This window comes from Priapulus caudatus, unplaced genomic scaffold (genome assembly GCF_000485595.1).
Source record: "Priapulus caudatus unplaced genomic scaffold, Priapulus_caudatus-5.0.1 Scaffold2876, whole genome shotgun sequence".
Lineage (NCBI taxonomy): Eukaryota > Metazoa > Priapulida > Priapulimorpha > Priapulimorphida > Priapulidae > Priapulus > Priapulus caudatus.
In genome coordinates this window covers 6,167-23,335 of record NW_014579937.1, presented here as the reverse complement: position 1 = coordinate 23,335, position 17,169 = coordinate 6,167, and the positions used below count along the sequence as shown (strand labels likewise).

Below are 17,169 nucleotides of genomic sequence, written 5' to 3'. Positions count from 1 at the left end.
GGATTTTATTGAACGGCGTTAGGCTTGATGGGAGAGACAAGCAGCGTAGCTAAACATGAAGCGAGGGCGTTGGTCGGCACTGAGAAATGGCGAACTCAGAAAGCATTGTTAAAGTTAATTTTTTGAACGGCGCTTTGACTGGGGAGACATGGAACATAATTACTAGTTTATTAGTGTCTCCATATATTTCTATAGGGAGTACGCGGAATAAATGACGAAACACGTGGTCAAAATTTGTTTTACGCCGTTATCTACCCGAATGCGTTAGCGATGTATTTTGGTAGGTGGGTGCACGATGGGCTTTGAAGCTTTTTAGCGAAGCGCGCACTATAAGCAATGTAAGGTTTTGACGTCTTATATTGTTACACGGGATAAAGTTGCGCGAGTAATCAATTCAAGAATACTGGCGTGTGTAATGTGCTACACTTTAAATTAAAATTTCAACGATTGTATTTCCGTGAAATGCTGGAACATGCGCAGTAGATGGATAGTATTATGGGAAATTAGAGAAAACTAGGCTCGCTTGCAAATATTAATGAGATATGTGGCCATCATCATGTGTTGTTTATGTGACGTACGCTAGATACGATTCGCAGGCTTTGCATAGAATTGCCAGGATGTCAGTGTGAAACACGAGAGTATGCAGATGTCAGCGTAGGAACTTAATTGGACCCTTCTGATTTATGCAAGTTGAATGCTAAGTATAAGGGAATTAATTATAATACAAAGAAATATATGCGCAAATATATGGTGAAGAATTTTATGTTCTTTTATTTTAACATATAATGTCTACTTGCGTAGCATGTAGCATATTTTACTGGTTTTTTCTCGAAGAAAGCTGAACTGGTTAGTTGCATAACGAAGAATAATACTAGCATTTAATCTTATGCGGTACAAGGAATAAAATGTTTTTCGAGGTGTGTTGAGTGCGGATGATGCCATCATCATCCATCATCATCTCCATCCTGCCATGTGCATGCCATCCATCCATGACTATCCATCTCCATCATCCATGGCCATCATGCATACATGCATCCATAGCCATGCGATGCCATCGCTCCATCGCATTGCCAAGACGTCGAGTGCGTCGTCGGTCGTGTCCGTGCGTCCGTCCGTGCGCGTATCGATCATCCCCATCAATCCCTCCATCCATCTGCGTCTATGATATTCGGGTCGTCTCTCTTTACAAGCACGCCACACACACACACACATACACACACACAAACACACACACACACCACACACACACACACACACCACACCACAACACAGACAGGGGTCAAAGCAGGTCGTGCGTATCGCCGCGCAAGACAAATACCCCGGCGCCTCGACCAGCAACAGACACAGACGCGCGCACGCACGCGCGCAACTGGGCACGCTACGCAGCCAGCAGGCTGGGCACGGCGACACACGCCGCGCCACCACGCTAGCACACGCACACTGCACGCGGAGCGCGAGCTTGAACCGGCGGCTACGCTGCGGTGAGGAGCTATGCCCTCACGTGTTTAAATATAAGCGGCGTGCTAATATAGCATTTCATGAGTATGTTACAAGTATTATTTATAGTTATTAATAACTGTTATGTGTGCATAATAATGATTCATAAAAGATAAGCTATATTAAGCAGAGAGGCGGACGAGAAGAGAGAGAAGAGAGAGAGAGGAGAGAGAGAGAGAGAGAGAGAGAGCTAGGGATAGAGAGAAGAGAGAGAGAGGGAGAGAGAGAGAGAGAGAGAGAGCTAGGGAGATAGAGTATAGAGATAGAAGAGAGAGAGAGAGAGAGAGAGACGAGAGAGAGAGAATGAGAGAGCGAAGCGAGAGAGAGAGAGAGAGAGAGAGAGAGCGAGAGAGAGAGCGCGCGAGAGAGAGAGCGCGAGAGCTAGGGATAGGGATAGAGAGAGGGAGAAAGAGAGAGAGAGAGAGAGAGAGAGAGAGAGAGAGAGAGAGAGTGAGTGAGAGAAGGACCGGGCGTAGAAACGCGCGCGTACGGACCAACGCACACACGAGGAAAGAGGGAGAAAGAGGTTGAAAGAGATTGGAGGCGAGAGATCTAGACTTATTGAGAGAGAGGGGGAGAGAGAAAGAGAGAGTGTGAGAGAGAGAGAGAGGGGAGGAAGTGTACAGAAACTCGCGCACTTTTCTTGCACACGAACACGTATTACATTATTTGATTATATATAATATATATATATATATATATATAATTATATATATATATATATATATATAATATAGATGTATGGATGGATGCACGGACGGACGGACGGACAGACAGACCGATAGATAGATAAATAGATAGAAGGATGGATGGATGGATGGATGGATGGATGGATGATGGATGGATGGATGGATGGATGGATGGATGGATGGATGACGGGGCGGACGGACGGACGGACGGAGGGGAACGGATCGTACCGAACGAAGACGACGACATATAGATAGATTGAAGGTAGATGTGTATGTGTGCGCGTGCATGGTGCTTACGTGCGTGCGTGCGTGCGTAGCGTGCGTGCGTGGGTGACGCGCGTGCGTGCGTGGTTTCTGTGTCCGCTGTCATTCTCGTCGCCACTCGCCCCCTGCTGCTGATAATATTATGTCTAGAAGATCTCTCCCTTGCTCTTCAATTTTTGGGCCCTGCACTGCTCTCTCTTCCCTCTTTCTGTTGTATCTATTGCGTTCGCGCGCTCTCCACTCTCTTTCCCTGATCTTTCTTTCATGCTCTTGCTCTCTTTCTTCTGCTGTGTCCTCTCTGCTTCGGCTCTCTGACTCTCTCTCTCATGTTACTTTTTTTGAAGACGAAGTGTGTGTATGTGTAATGTGTACGCGCGTACGTGTTGTGCGTGTGTGATAAGGCGGGACGCGTGTGTTTAGGCGGGACGTGTGTGTGCGCGCGGTGTGTGGGTGCGTGCGTGGCAGCTGTGATATGCGTGTGGGGGCGTGATGTGGCGCGCTCGTCGTCTTCTCTGCTCCTTCTCTCTCAGTATGTTTGTGTATTAAGTCTCTGGCTACACTCTCATGCATCATCGCCGCTTCTCTTCACGAACGCCTCTTTCTCTAGCGTCTTATATGTATCTATTATATATAAGCAACTTATCATGCAATGGCATCATCGGCATCCATCCATGCATCCATCCTCCATCCATCCATTCATGCATGCCATCACGTCATCATCATCATCCATGCCATCGCATCCATCATCCATCATCATCGCAGTGCATGCATCATCCATCCATAGATCCATCATCATGTCATCCATCTAATGACCATCTCGCATTAATATCCTCATCATCATCATCATCCACATCATCTTATCATTGCGTCACGACATCCGTCCATCATCCGTCATCATCATCCATCCATCAATCATCTCATCCATCCATCATTCATCATCTTATCCATCCATCCATCCATAACCTGCCATGCCATGCATCGGATCGGCATCCATCCATCCTCCATCATCGCATCATACATGCCATCCATCCATCCATCCGCCATCGCCATTATCCATACATCGCAATCATCCATATATCCATGCCATCATCCCATCCTATCGCATCCAATACCATCAACCATCATCTATCCATTCGTCCACGCAATCGTCCTCCATAGTCATCATACCATGCGCATACATCCATCCATCATCCATCATCATCCATAGCATACCATCTCATGCTATCCATCGCTCCATGCCATCATCATCCATCCATCGCTCGATCCATGCGCACCATCCATCCATCCATCCTCATCGATCATCGCTGCGCTTTATTAATCTAATTCGTTGCGCCTCTGTTTACACACACCAGCACAGCACACACACCAGCACACACAACACAACACACACACACCACACACACACACACACACACACACACACACACACAACACAGCACAAACACACACACACACATCACCAATGGCACACCGACATGGCAGGCACAGCAACACAGCACACAACACACACACACACACAGACACACGACACACGGTGTACCACACACACACACACACGACAACACACACACATATATATAGTATATATATATATAGTATATATATATATATATATATATATATACGAGACACGGGATTTTATTGAATCCGTATTTTGGTAGGTAGGGTGCACATGGCTTTGAACTTTTAAGCGAAGCCGCACTATAAGCAATGTAGATTGTGACGCCTTATAATTGTCACAGGGAAAAGTTGCGCGAGTACTCAAATTAAAAATACTCGTGTGTATGTGCTACCTACTTTAAATGAAAATTTCAACGAAATTGTATTTCCCTTCACCGATGCTGGACGTGCGAGTACACAGATAGTATAGGGAAATTAGAGAAAACTAGGCACCTTGCAAATATTAATGAGAATATGTGGCCATCGTCATGTGTTGTTTATGTGAACGTACGCTAGATACGACTTCCGGGTTCGCCAGAATTCCAGGTGTCAGTGTGAAACACGAGAGTATGCTAGATGTCAAGCGTAGGGACTTGGACCCCTTCCTGATTTATGCAAGTTTAACTGCCTAAGTATAAGGGAATTATATAATACAACAAATATATCCAAATCATATGGTGAAGAATTTGTTTTTTATTTTACATATAAGGTCTACTTGCGTACATGTACATATTACTGGTATTTTCTCGAAGAAAGCATGAACATGGTTAGCTGCATAAAGAACAATAATAACAGCATTTTCTTATGCGGAACAAGGACATAAAATATTTTTCGACGTGAAAAGACATTTGAGTGCGATGATACGAAAATATTATTTTTTGTTAGTTATAGGAACTCACATAAGTATGACTTAGGTCGGTAACATATTTGCATCAAATGTAAGCATATCAACTACGTACATACACGAAAATAGCGTATCCGTTAATGTGGTCGAAAATTGCGAGAAAAGCAACTAGACCATAACGATGCGCGTGCAGCCAAATCGGTGCACAAATGTATACAGTCTGCTGTACGTCACATTTGATGACAATAAGGGCACCACGAAACAAAAGTAAGAAAAAGAATCGTGCGTCGGTTCAATGTTGGATATTCAGATGTTTCGCATCCAGATAGATTAGTCTGAGAGCACGGTAATGCTCTTCCGTCACTGTAATTTGTGTCTGTGTGGTCGTGTTACGATGTGACGTTAGTAGAGCGGTGATCTATTAGTGTCATGTCGCTAACTCTAATAGCGGCGTGACGATTTGCGATTATATACGTTTTGGTAACCCCTGTATCTATAATCTGGATAACTTCGTCGATTATGAGAGCTATAGTAATGTCGCGGTCTATCCGTTGTTGTTGTTCCGTGGTGGTAACCATAGTAATGTCGCGGTCTATCCGTTGTTGTTGTTCCGTGCTGGTAGCCATAGTAATGTCGCGGCCTCTCCGTTGTTGTTGTTGTTCCGTGCTGGTAGCCATAGTAATGTCGCGGCCTCTCCGTTGTTGTTGTTGTTCCGTGGTGGTAGCCATAGTAATGTCGCGGTCTCTCCGTTGTTGTTGTTGTTCTATGGTTGTAACCATAGTAACGGTGTGGTCTCCTTGTTCTGGTCCCATAGTCATTACCGTAGGTAACTGAAATTGGATTACATATACCCGTTAGATAAATCGTATTATCTCACTCATTGACGTGTTTATACAACAGAATGGGTCGATTATGCTCCGTGACGTTATCACTTCTAAATTATCGAGCGCATACAATTGGGGAGGCGTGTATGTAGTACAAATTAGTACACAAACACACATACACACACACACACACACACACACACACACACACAACACACACACACACACACCAGCCAACACAGCACACACAACACACACACACACACACTATCAACACACACACACACCACACACACACGACACACACACACACACATCACACACCAACACACACACACACACACACACACACACACACACACACACACACACACACACACAGGCGATAGAGCTGGTGGAATGAACTAGCATGGGAGAGAGAGCGCGCGCGAGAGAGAGGACGAAAGAGAGCGAGAGCAGCGAATGAGCGAGGGAGGGAGAGGAAATGAGCTAGCGAGGGAATGAGCGATAGTGAATGCATGTTTGTTTGTGAGCGAGAGACAGAAAGAGCAACAGAGGAACAGCAAGCCAAGCGAGCGAGGAAGGGGAAACAAGAGAGAGCAATCGTGGGCGTCAGCACCCACTGAACACGAATGAGTCACAATCACGAAAGGGTTTGAATCAGGAATGAATTCCTAAAAAGACTACGATGGTAATTCGTGCAGGCATATATAAACATGCAATGTGAAGGGACAAACAAGATTTGAATAGACATCGTATTGCAGAGATAAACAATCACATAGAAGAAATTAATACTATGTAATATATTCTGTTAACTAGGCATGAACTGCATCGCGTGCGCGCATGCACACGAACACATACACGTCCTAGTGCTAATGTTGATGTACATAATGTACACTTATGTTAGGTGGTGGTTGCGAGATAGTACGCATACAAATCTCCTCATCGCTACGTAAGCACGTGTACGGCACGTGCGAAAGTAAAGAGTAGAAAATAAACCATCTAGCTTACCTTGCAATACCAAGCTGAGGATCAGCGCCGTTACTATGACGACCTGCATCTTGCTGGAGATTTCTTGCTTGAGATGACGGCTGCGTATCTGACCAGAGATTTTTTTGCTCGTGGTCAACTGCAAACTAAACATGCGTGTTCACTCTACTCTTAAGTAGCCGGCGCGGTGACCAAAACCTGATTAGATTGACGTCATTGATAACAATACAACGAGCGTCTCTGCGGCGAGCGATCGATTCCGGTTTGATCGGCTCCAAACAAACGTCTCGTTGTCACGAATTGTCTGTCCTTTAGGTCCGGTCGTCGTGTCAATATGGTGCATTGATCGTGAGTCGGTGATCACAGCGATGACGCTGGCGTTCGTATTCATAATAGAAGGCGCCCGACAGCGATCAACGTACGAACAAACAAAACAGACGCGAAAAAGTCGCGTACGCAATATAATGCAGATTGGGCGATTTAGCGATATAAACGCAGGGAACAAAGCTCATTATCGATGAATGTAGACGGGAATAGTTTGCGATGCAAAAGTGCGCGGTGACGGTTTGAAATCGCAGCCATTTCATGCATGGCGTGCCTTCATTTGAGTGAAGATGGGGTCGGCGTGCCACGATGGGGGGTCGTTGATATCTTGCAGCTGCGCGGGAGACAGGGGCCGAGAGACAATGGATGATGGATGAATGGATGAATGGATGGATGGATGGATTGATAGACGAATATGGATAAGGGATATGGATGTATAGATAGATTGATTGATTAGTTAGAAAAGTATGTATGCATTTCATATATATATATTATATAATATGGCTAGATAGATACATAGATACATAGATACATAGATAGATAGATTGATAGATTGATTGAACGGTAGATGAGTATGTGTGCGTGCGTACGCGCGTGCGTGCGTGGGTTTCTGTGTCCACTGCCCATTCTCTCGGCCACTCGCCCCCCTCTCTCAATATATAATATATTTGTCTAGAACTCTCTCCCTCTCTCTTCAATTTGCCCTCACTCTCTCTCCTCCCTCTTTCTGTGTATCTATTGCTCGCGCTCTCCCTCTCTTTCTCTGTATCTTTCTTTCATTCTGGTCTCTCTTTCCCTTTCTGTCACTCTCTGTCTTCTCTCCTCTCTGCTTTCTCTTTCTCTCTCTCTCTCTCATATCAGCAGCTCTCTCTGCTTCTCTCGTCTCTCTCTCTTTCTTTGAGACGAGTGTGTGTATGGTGCGCGCGTTGCGGTGTGTGCGTGTATGTAGTCGGACGTGTGTGTTTAGGTGGAAACGTGTGTGTGCGTAAGCGTGTGATAACTGCCGTGTGGGGGCGTGATGTGCGCGCATGCTCGTCTCTCTCAATAATCCTTCTCTCTCACTATGTTTTGTGTATAATCTCGTCTTCCTACCTCATCAATCCCCGTTCTTCTTTCACCCCCGCATCTCTCTCTCTCTCTAGCAGCTTATATGTATCTATTAATATATACCACTTATCATCCATCATCCATCCATCGTCGCATCACCATCCATCCACATGCCATACCCTCATCATCCATCATCCATTCATCCATCCCATCCATCCATAACATCCGTCCATTCCATCCATCCTTACCATCCATCCATCCATCTATCTTCTGCCCCCTCTTTACACACACACCACACACACAACACACACACACACACACACACACAGCACACACAGCCACACACAACACACCACACACACACAACACACACACACAACAGACACACACACAACACACACCACACACACACAGGGTCACAGCATGCGCGCGCGCGACACAAATTCCGGTCGCGCGCATACATCACAGACCACACCGCGCGACGCACCGCACGCACACACAACTCGGCAGCGTCGCACGCCACGCAACACGACACCACACGCGCAGCGCGAGCGGAAGCCCGGCGGCGTACGTGCGGTGAGGAGTAGCCCTCACGGTTTAAATAAACGTGTGCTAAATAATAAATTTTATGAAAGTACTGTCAAAGTATTATTTAGTAGGCAATAGTTAGAGAGAGAGAGAGAGAAAGAGAGAGAGAGAGAGGAGAAGAGAGAGAGAGAAAAGAGAGATTATACGAGAAGAGAGAAGAGAGAGAGAGAGAGAGAGAGAGAGAGAGAAGAGGGAGAGAGAGAGAGGAGAGCTAGGATACGAGATAGAGATAGAGTAGATGACAGAGAGAGAGAAAGAGAGACGAGAGCGCGCGCAGGATAAGCTAGGTTAGAGAGAGAGAGAGAAAGAGAGAGAGAGATAATGAAAGAGAGAAGAGAGAGCGCGCGAGAAGCTAGGGATAGAGAATAGAGAGAGAGAGAGAGAGAGAGAGCTCAGGCAAGAGATGGAGAGAGAACGCGCGTGCGAGGAATAGAGAGAGAGAGAAGAAGAGAGAAAGAGAGAGAGAGAGAGGAGAGAAGAAAGAGAGAGAGAGAGAAGAGAGAGAGAGAGAGAGAGAGAGAGAGAGGGAGAGAGAGAAGAGAAGAGAGCGAGAGAGAGAAGAGAGAGAGAGAGAGAGAGAGTGAGTGAGAGAAGGACCGGGCGTAGAAACGCGCGCGTACGGACACAACGCACACATAAGTAATTATGATATTTGTAATGTATAATTCTAATAAATATTATTCTATACTGTTATAATTAATGTTAAACGCAATAATATTATTTAGAAAAAGAGCAACAGGTGCACAGAGAAATGGACGGGATAGATGAGAGGAAAGACGGAGAAAGTGGTGGAAAGAGATTGGGAAGGAGAGAGATCTAGACTTATTGAGAGAGAGATGGGGGAAGAGAGAGAGAGAGAGTGTGAGAGAGAGGGGAGAAGAAGTGTAATATATATATAATATAGATGGATGGATGGACGGACGGACGGACGGACAGACAGACATATAGATAGATAGTTTGATTGAAGGGTAGATGTGTATGTGTGCGCGCGCGTGCGTACGTGCGTGCGTGCGTGCGTACGTGCGTGCATGCGTGCGTACGTGCGTGCGTACGTGCGTACATGCGTAGTGCGCGCGTACGCGCGTGCGTGCGTGGGTTTCTGTGTACGCTCCCCATTCTCTCGGCCACTCGCCCCCCTCTCTCAGTATATTTGTCTAGAACTCTCTCCCTCTCTCTTCAATTTGCCCTCACTCTCTCTCTCCTCCCTCTTTCTGTGTATCTATTGCTCGAGCTCTCCCTCTCTTTCTCTGTATCTTTCTTTCATTCTGGCTCTCTCGTTCCCTCTCTGTCCCTCTCCTTTCTGCTCTGTCTCTTTCTCTCTTTCTTTCTTTGAGGCGAAGTGTGTGCATGTGTGCTCGCGTGCGTGTGTGCGTGTGTGAGATGTGTAGGCTGACGTGTTGTCGGGGGCATTGCCCGCGTTGTGCCTAGCGTGTCGTACTACGTGTGATAATGCTTGGGCATTGCTGGTGCTGACGCCGCGCTCTCTCTCTCTCTCCTTCTCTCTCACTATGTTTGTGTATAAGTCTCTCTCACTCTCATCATCCCCGCTCTTCCTTCACACCCCTCTCTCTCTCTCTAGCACTTATATGTATCTATTATATAACACTTATCATCCACCATCCATCCATCATCCATCCATATCATCCATCCATCCATCCATCCATCCATCCTATCCATCCAATCCACCATCCATCCACCATCCTCCTATCCATTCATCCAATCCAAATCCATTCCATCCATCCACTATCCATCCATCACCATCCATCATCCATCTAGTCCATCCATCCACCATCCATCCATCGCATTCCATGCCATCCCTTCCATCCCATCATCCATCAATCCATCCATCCATTCATTCCATCCATCATCCGTCCTCCGTCCGTCCGTCTCCGTCCGTCGTCCGAGTCCATCCCTCCATTCCATCCATCCATCCCATCATCCACCATCATCCATTATCTATTTCCTCCTCTTCCCTCTTTACACACATCACGGGTCACGCACCGCAATATTATTAATTATTGTCATTAATATGATAAAAAAAGAAAATTTCAATTAGCAGACACTACCCGGAAAGATGAGATAGAGTAGAGCAGCATGAGCGAAAGCGAAGGAGGAAGAGAGAGGGGCAGCAAGACAACAAAAGAACGTACATAAGTAGGAGAGCAAAATAAAATATAAAACAAGAAGATGGGTAGAGATCAATCGATCGGTGTAGAAAGACCTATCACAAGCTACGCGGCGACAGAGTGGCCAGTAAGGCACATAGAAAAGGCAAGAGAGAGAGTAGAAAGGGCCTGAGTACTGAAGACCTAGTCACAAGCTAATTNCGCGATAAATTGGGAAGTTGTATATAATATAGATGGATGGATGGATGGATGGATGGACGGACGGGCGGACAGACAGACCGATAGATAGAAGAATGGATGGATGGATAGATGGGTGGATTGATGGATATATGGGTGGATGGATGGACGGACGGACGGACGAACCGACCGACCGACAGACAGACAGGCAGACATATAGATAGATAGATAGATAGATTGATAGATAGATAGATTGATTGAAGGGTAGACGAGTATGTGTGCGTGCGTACGCGCGTGCGTGCGTGCGTGGGTGCTTGCGTGCACGCGTTTCTGTGTCCGCTTCCCATTCTCTCGGCCACTCGCCACCCTTTCTCAATATATTTGTCTAGAACTCCTCTGTAGCTTTCTTTCATTCTGGTCTCTCTTTCCCTTCCTGTCCCTCTCTCTCTCCTCTCTGCTTTCTCTCTCTCTCTCTCTCTCTTTCTTTGGGACGAAGTGTGTGTATGTGAGCGCGCGTGCGTGTGTGCGTGTGTAGGCGGGACGTGTGTGTGTAGGCGGGGCGTGTGAGTGTGCGCGCGTGTGTGCGTGCGTACGTGTGATATGCGTGTGGGAGCGTGTGTGCGCGCGCTCTCTCTCCTTCTCTCTTACTATGTCTGTGTATAAGTCTCTCTCACTCTCATCCTCCCCGCTCTTCCTTCACCCCTCTCTCTCTCTCTCTCTAGCACTTATATGTATCTATTATATAACCACTTATCCATCCATCCATCCATCCATCCATCCATCCATCCATCCATCCATCTATCATCCATCCATCCATCCATCCATCCATCCATCCATCCATCCATCCATCCATCCATCCATCCATCCATCCATCCATCCATCCATCCCAGTCATGCATGCATGCATGCATGCATGCATCCATCCATCCATCCATCCATCCATCCATCCATCCATCCATCCATCCATCCATCCATCCATCCATCCATCCATCCATCCATCCATCCATTCATCCGTTCCTCCTCTTCTCTTTACACACACACGGGGTCACGCACGCAATATTAATTATTATGTGTCATAATATGATTAAAAAGAAAGATAATTAGCAGAGAGACGGAAAAGAGAGATAGAGGTAGAGACAGAGGAAAGCGAGGAGGAAGAGAGAGGGCGAGCAAGACAGACAAACAGAACGACATAATAGGGGAGAAAAGAAAAAATAGAAGAAGAGAGAGGGAGAGAGAGAAGGTGAGTAAGAGACCTAGTCAGAGCTATTGAGTAAGGGGAGATAGAGAGACAGAGAGAGAGAAAGAGAGCGAGAGTGAGAGTTAGGGATAGAGATAGAGATAGAGAAAGAGAGAGAGAGAGGTAGAGACAGAGAAAGCGAGGAGGAAGAAAGAGGAGGGGTGAAGAGAATGGGCGAGCGAGACAGACAAACATAATAAGTATATATATATTATAATATCATTATATATACTGAAGGGGGGGAGCGAGTAAAAGGAAAGAAAATACGACCGATGGTAACCATGCGGGGTACCCCTACCCCACCCCTCTCACATAGACTCACACAGGGTAGCCTTCCCGCACGTACTGACTTACGCACGCACGCACGCACACGCATGCACTCATATCTACTAGTGCACTGTGAAAATTACGGATAGTAATTTGTCATACGAAGCTACTGGTGGTATGCGCTGCCTACGTTCGTACTACATGAGTACGTGTTCACCCCACTTTAAATGAATAATATCAATAAAATTTAATGACACACTAGGAGTGCGCTAACTTATCGATAATACATAGAAATATAAAAAACCTGGCTCCTCATAACTACACAGTGGGTCCATCATACGCTCAAAAATCAAAACTAAATAAATAAATTAGAGATCTCTTATTCATGTTGTTTGTGCACAGGGCGTGCGTGCGGTGTACTTGTCTGTTGCAGATGAGCATTTGACCGGCATTTACAGGTGATTATCGGCAATAATATGCGAAATAAAGTAGAGAAACATTTGGTAGTAAATGCATTTCGTGTTTATTTACCTTTTTATTATTATTGAGACGATCCAAGTGTCTGTGCGTTGGCTCAGCTACTCAGCTACTCGGGAAGAGAATTTGCAGCGTATGAATACGCTGATTAGACGTACGCGAGGGTGCGGTGTCAATGGCGGCCATGCGGCGGGGACGCCGACGAGCTGTGTCGCCAATGTGAACCGCTCGACGGTGATCAGCGTACGAACAAAAACCACGAAAGTGGCCCAGAAAAAAACGAGAAATGCGGGACGCGGGAGTTTATTGGGCGCGTTGGCGCGCGGGCTGGAAAGAGTGAATGATCGGGTAGTTGACAAGAAGCGAGGCGTTACTCAACAATTCACGAAGAAAAATGCGGCGTATGAAATTGAATACGCTGATTAGGCGGACTGAGAATAAACGAAGCACGTGAGCGAAGCTCGTTACGAATGCTGCCATGGAATCGTTAGCGGGGTCTGCTGCCAAGTATACGTGCAGACGCTGTCAAATCGCTGCCATTCCACAGGTGGTAAGGGGACGCTTGTCGGCGGGGGCTCGCTGTGTGGGGGCTGCGAAAAGAAGAAGAGTGAGAAGATCCAGGGAGAGAGAGGAGAAAGATTGGGGGGAGAGTAACCGAGCAAGACACAATAAGAGGAGACATAGAGAGATAGTAAGAGGCGAGAGATGTGGAATTAAGAAGACAGTGAGGGCGAGTCAGCAAAAGAGAGAGAGACCGAGACCGAGATAGAGAGAGAGAGAGAGAGAGAGAGAGAGAGAGAGAGAGAGAGAGAGAGAGAGAGAGAGAGAGAGACCGAGATAGAAAGAGAAAGAGTGTGAGAGAGAGAGATGGTCAGGCAGGTAGACAGACAGACAGACAAACTGACGGACGGGCAAACAAACAAACAAACAAACAAACAAACACACACGCTCACTCACACTACACACACATCCTGCGGGCCAGCGCACAACAGGGTCACACACACAACCACAACAACACACACACATCACCACTCACCACACACACCACACACACACACCATACCATATATATATATATATATATATATATATATATAAACAAAGTAAAAAACTATATTATACGAGACACGGGATTTTATTGAACCGGTTTATCTGATGGGAGAGAAGCACGTAGCTAAAAAGAAGCGAAGCGTTGGTCGGCAACTGAGAAATGGCGCTCAGAAACATTGTTAATTAATTTTTTGAACGGCGGCTGACTTGGCAGACCAATGGAACTAATATACTAGTTAGATCTAGTGTCTCCATATATTTTCTAGTAGGGCAGACGCGGATAAAACGAAACATGTGGTCAAAATATCTGTACTTGATAATCGTTATATAATATATTATAATAATATCATTACTACATTATTTAACATATAATATAGTTATATAATTATATAATATACTCTATATAATATATAATATAATTATATTTAAATAATGTATTATTTAATTATATAATATATTATATTATTAATATATATATATTATATAAATAATCGTATTATTTATTTAGATATAATAATATATGTAAATAATGTATTTATTACAAATAATACATTCATTTAACATATAAATATATTATTTATTATATAAAGGCATATTTTATAAATAGATGACTTTAGTAACGCGCTATATACATGTCTAAAATAATATTTTTACTGTTGCACCCCATAAGACGCTGTCAAATCGCTGGCCATTCCAAGCAGGTGGTAAGGGACGCTTGTCGGCGGGGGCTTCGCTGTGTGGGCCGCTGCGAAAAGAAGAAAGAGTGAGAAGAACGGCAGGGAGAGAGAGGAGAAAGATTGGGGGGGAGAGTAACCGAGCAAGACACAATAGAGGAAGACATAAGAGAGATAGTAAGAGGCGAGAGATGTGGGATTAAGAAGACAGTGAGGGCGAGTCAGCAAGAGAGAGAGAGAGACTGCGCGCGCGAGAGAGGGACCGCGCGCGCGCCGCGCGAGAGAGAGAGAGAGAGAGAGAGAGAGACCGCGACCGAATAGAGAAGAGAGAGAGAGAGAGAGAGAGAGAGAGAGAGAGAGAGAGAGAGAGAGAGAGACCGATATAGAGAGAGAAAGAGAGAGAGAGAGAGATGGTCAGGCAGGTAGACAGACAGATAGACAAACTGACGTGCAGACACACACACATCACATCAACACGCACACACACACATCGGCCACACACACAGCCCACCAGACACAGCACACACACACAACAACCACACACACACACACACACACCACCACACACACACACACCACACACACACAGTCACACGCACACACACACACACACATATATATATATATACGAGACACGGAATTTTATTGAACCCGTTTAGCTGATGGGAGAGACAAGCACGTAGCTAAAAAGAAGCGAAGCGTTGGTCGGCAACTGAGAAATAGCGACTCAGAAGCATTGTTAATTAATTTTTGAACGCGCTGACTGGGCAGTCCATGGAACTAATATACTAGTTAGACTAGTGTCTCCATATATTTCTATCGGGCAGACGCGGAATAAACGAAACACGTGGTCAAAATTTGTTACGCGCGTTACCACCGAATCGTTAGCGATGTATTTTGGTAGGTAGGGTGCACATGGCTTTGAACTTTTAAGCGAAGCCACACTATACGCAATGTAGATTGTGACGCCTTATAATTTTTGCAGGGAAAAGTTGCGCGAGAATAAACAAATTAAAAATACTCGTGTGTATGTGCTACCTACTTTAAATGAAAATTTCCACGAAATTGTATTTCCCTTCACCGATGCTGGACATGCGCGTACATGGATAGTATAGGGAAATTAGAGAAAACTAGGCTCCTTGCAAATATTAATGAGAATATGTGGCCATCGTCATGTGTTGTTTATGTGAACGTACGCTAGATACGATTTCCAGGTTTGCCAAAATTCCAGGTGTCAGTGTGAAACACGAGAGTATTCTAGATGTCAAGCGTAGGTACTTAATTGGACCCCTTCCTGATTTATGCAAGTTTAACTGCCTAAGTATAAGGGAATATATATATTCATAATACAACAAATATCCAAATCATAATATGGTGAAGAATTTGTTTTTTATTTTACATGTAAGGTATACTTGCGTACATGTACATATTACTGGTATTTTCTCGAAGAAAGCATGAACATGGTTAGTTGCATAAAGAACAATAATAACAGCATTTCCTTATGCGGAACAAGGACATAAAATATTTTTCGACGTGAAAAGACATTTGAGTGCGATGATACGAAAATATTATCTTTTGTTATTTATAGGAGCTCACATAAGTATGACTTAGGTCGGTAACATATTTGCATCAAATGTAAGCATATCAACTACGTACATACACGAAAATAGCGTATCCGTTAATGTGGTCGAAAATTGCGAGAAAAGCAACTAGACCATAACGATGCGCGAGCAGCCAAATCGGTGCACAAATGTATACAGTCTGCTGTACGTCACATTTGATGACAATAAGGGCAACACGAAACAAAAGTAAGAAAACAAATCGTGCGTCAGTTCAGTGTTGGATATTCAGATGTTTCGCATCCAGATAGATTAGTCTGAGAGCACGGTAATGCTCTTCCGTCGCTGTAATTTGTGTCTGTGTGGTCGTGTCACGATGTGACGTTAGTAGAGCGGTGATCTATTAGTGTCATGTCGCTAACCCTAATAGCGGTGTGACGATTTGCGATCATATACGTTTTGGTAACCCCTGTATCTATAATCTGGATAACTTCGTCGATTATGAGAGCTATAGTAATGTCGCGGTCTATCCGTTGTTGTTGTTCCGTGGTGGTAGCCATAGTAATGTCGCGGCTTCTCCGTTGTTGTTGTTGTTCCGTGGTGGTAGCCATAGTAATGTCGCGGCCTCTCCGTTGTTGTTGTTGTTCCGTGCTGGTAGCCATAGTAATGTCGCGGCCTCTCCGTTGTTGTTGTTGTTCCGTGGTGGTAGCCATAGTAATGTCGCGGTCTCTCCGTTGTTGTTGTTGTTCTATGGTTGTAACCATAGTAACGGTGTGGTCTCCTTGTTCTGGTCTCATAGTTATTACCGTAGGTAACTGAAATTGGATTACATATACCCGTTAGATAAAAGATATTCCTGTAATGATATATCGTGTGGGTTACATCGTATTATCTCACTCATTGACGTGTTTATACAACAGGATGGGTCGATAATGCTGCGTGACGTTATCACATCAAAATTATCGAGCGCATACAATTGGGGAGGCGTGTATGTAATACAAATTAGTACACAAACACACACACACACGCGCGCGCGCGCGCACACACACACACACAACACACACAACACACACACACACACACACACACACAC

General features: G+C 45.1%; 1 long non-coding RNA gene across 1 annotated transcript; it reads right to left on the bottom strand.

The window, feature by feature from the left end:
* Positions 1-4,563: 4,563 nt before the first annotated feature.
* On the bottom strand, positions 4,564-7,357 carry LOC106819128. The gene is made up of 2 exons (XR_001395349.1): positions 6,570-7,357; positions 4,564-5,564 (listed from the first exon to the last, which is right to left on the bottom strand). It is a non-coding gene; the product is annotated as an uncharacterized LOC106819128 (long non-coding RNA).
* Positions 7,358-17,169: the final 9,812 nt, after the last annotated feature.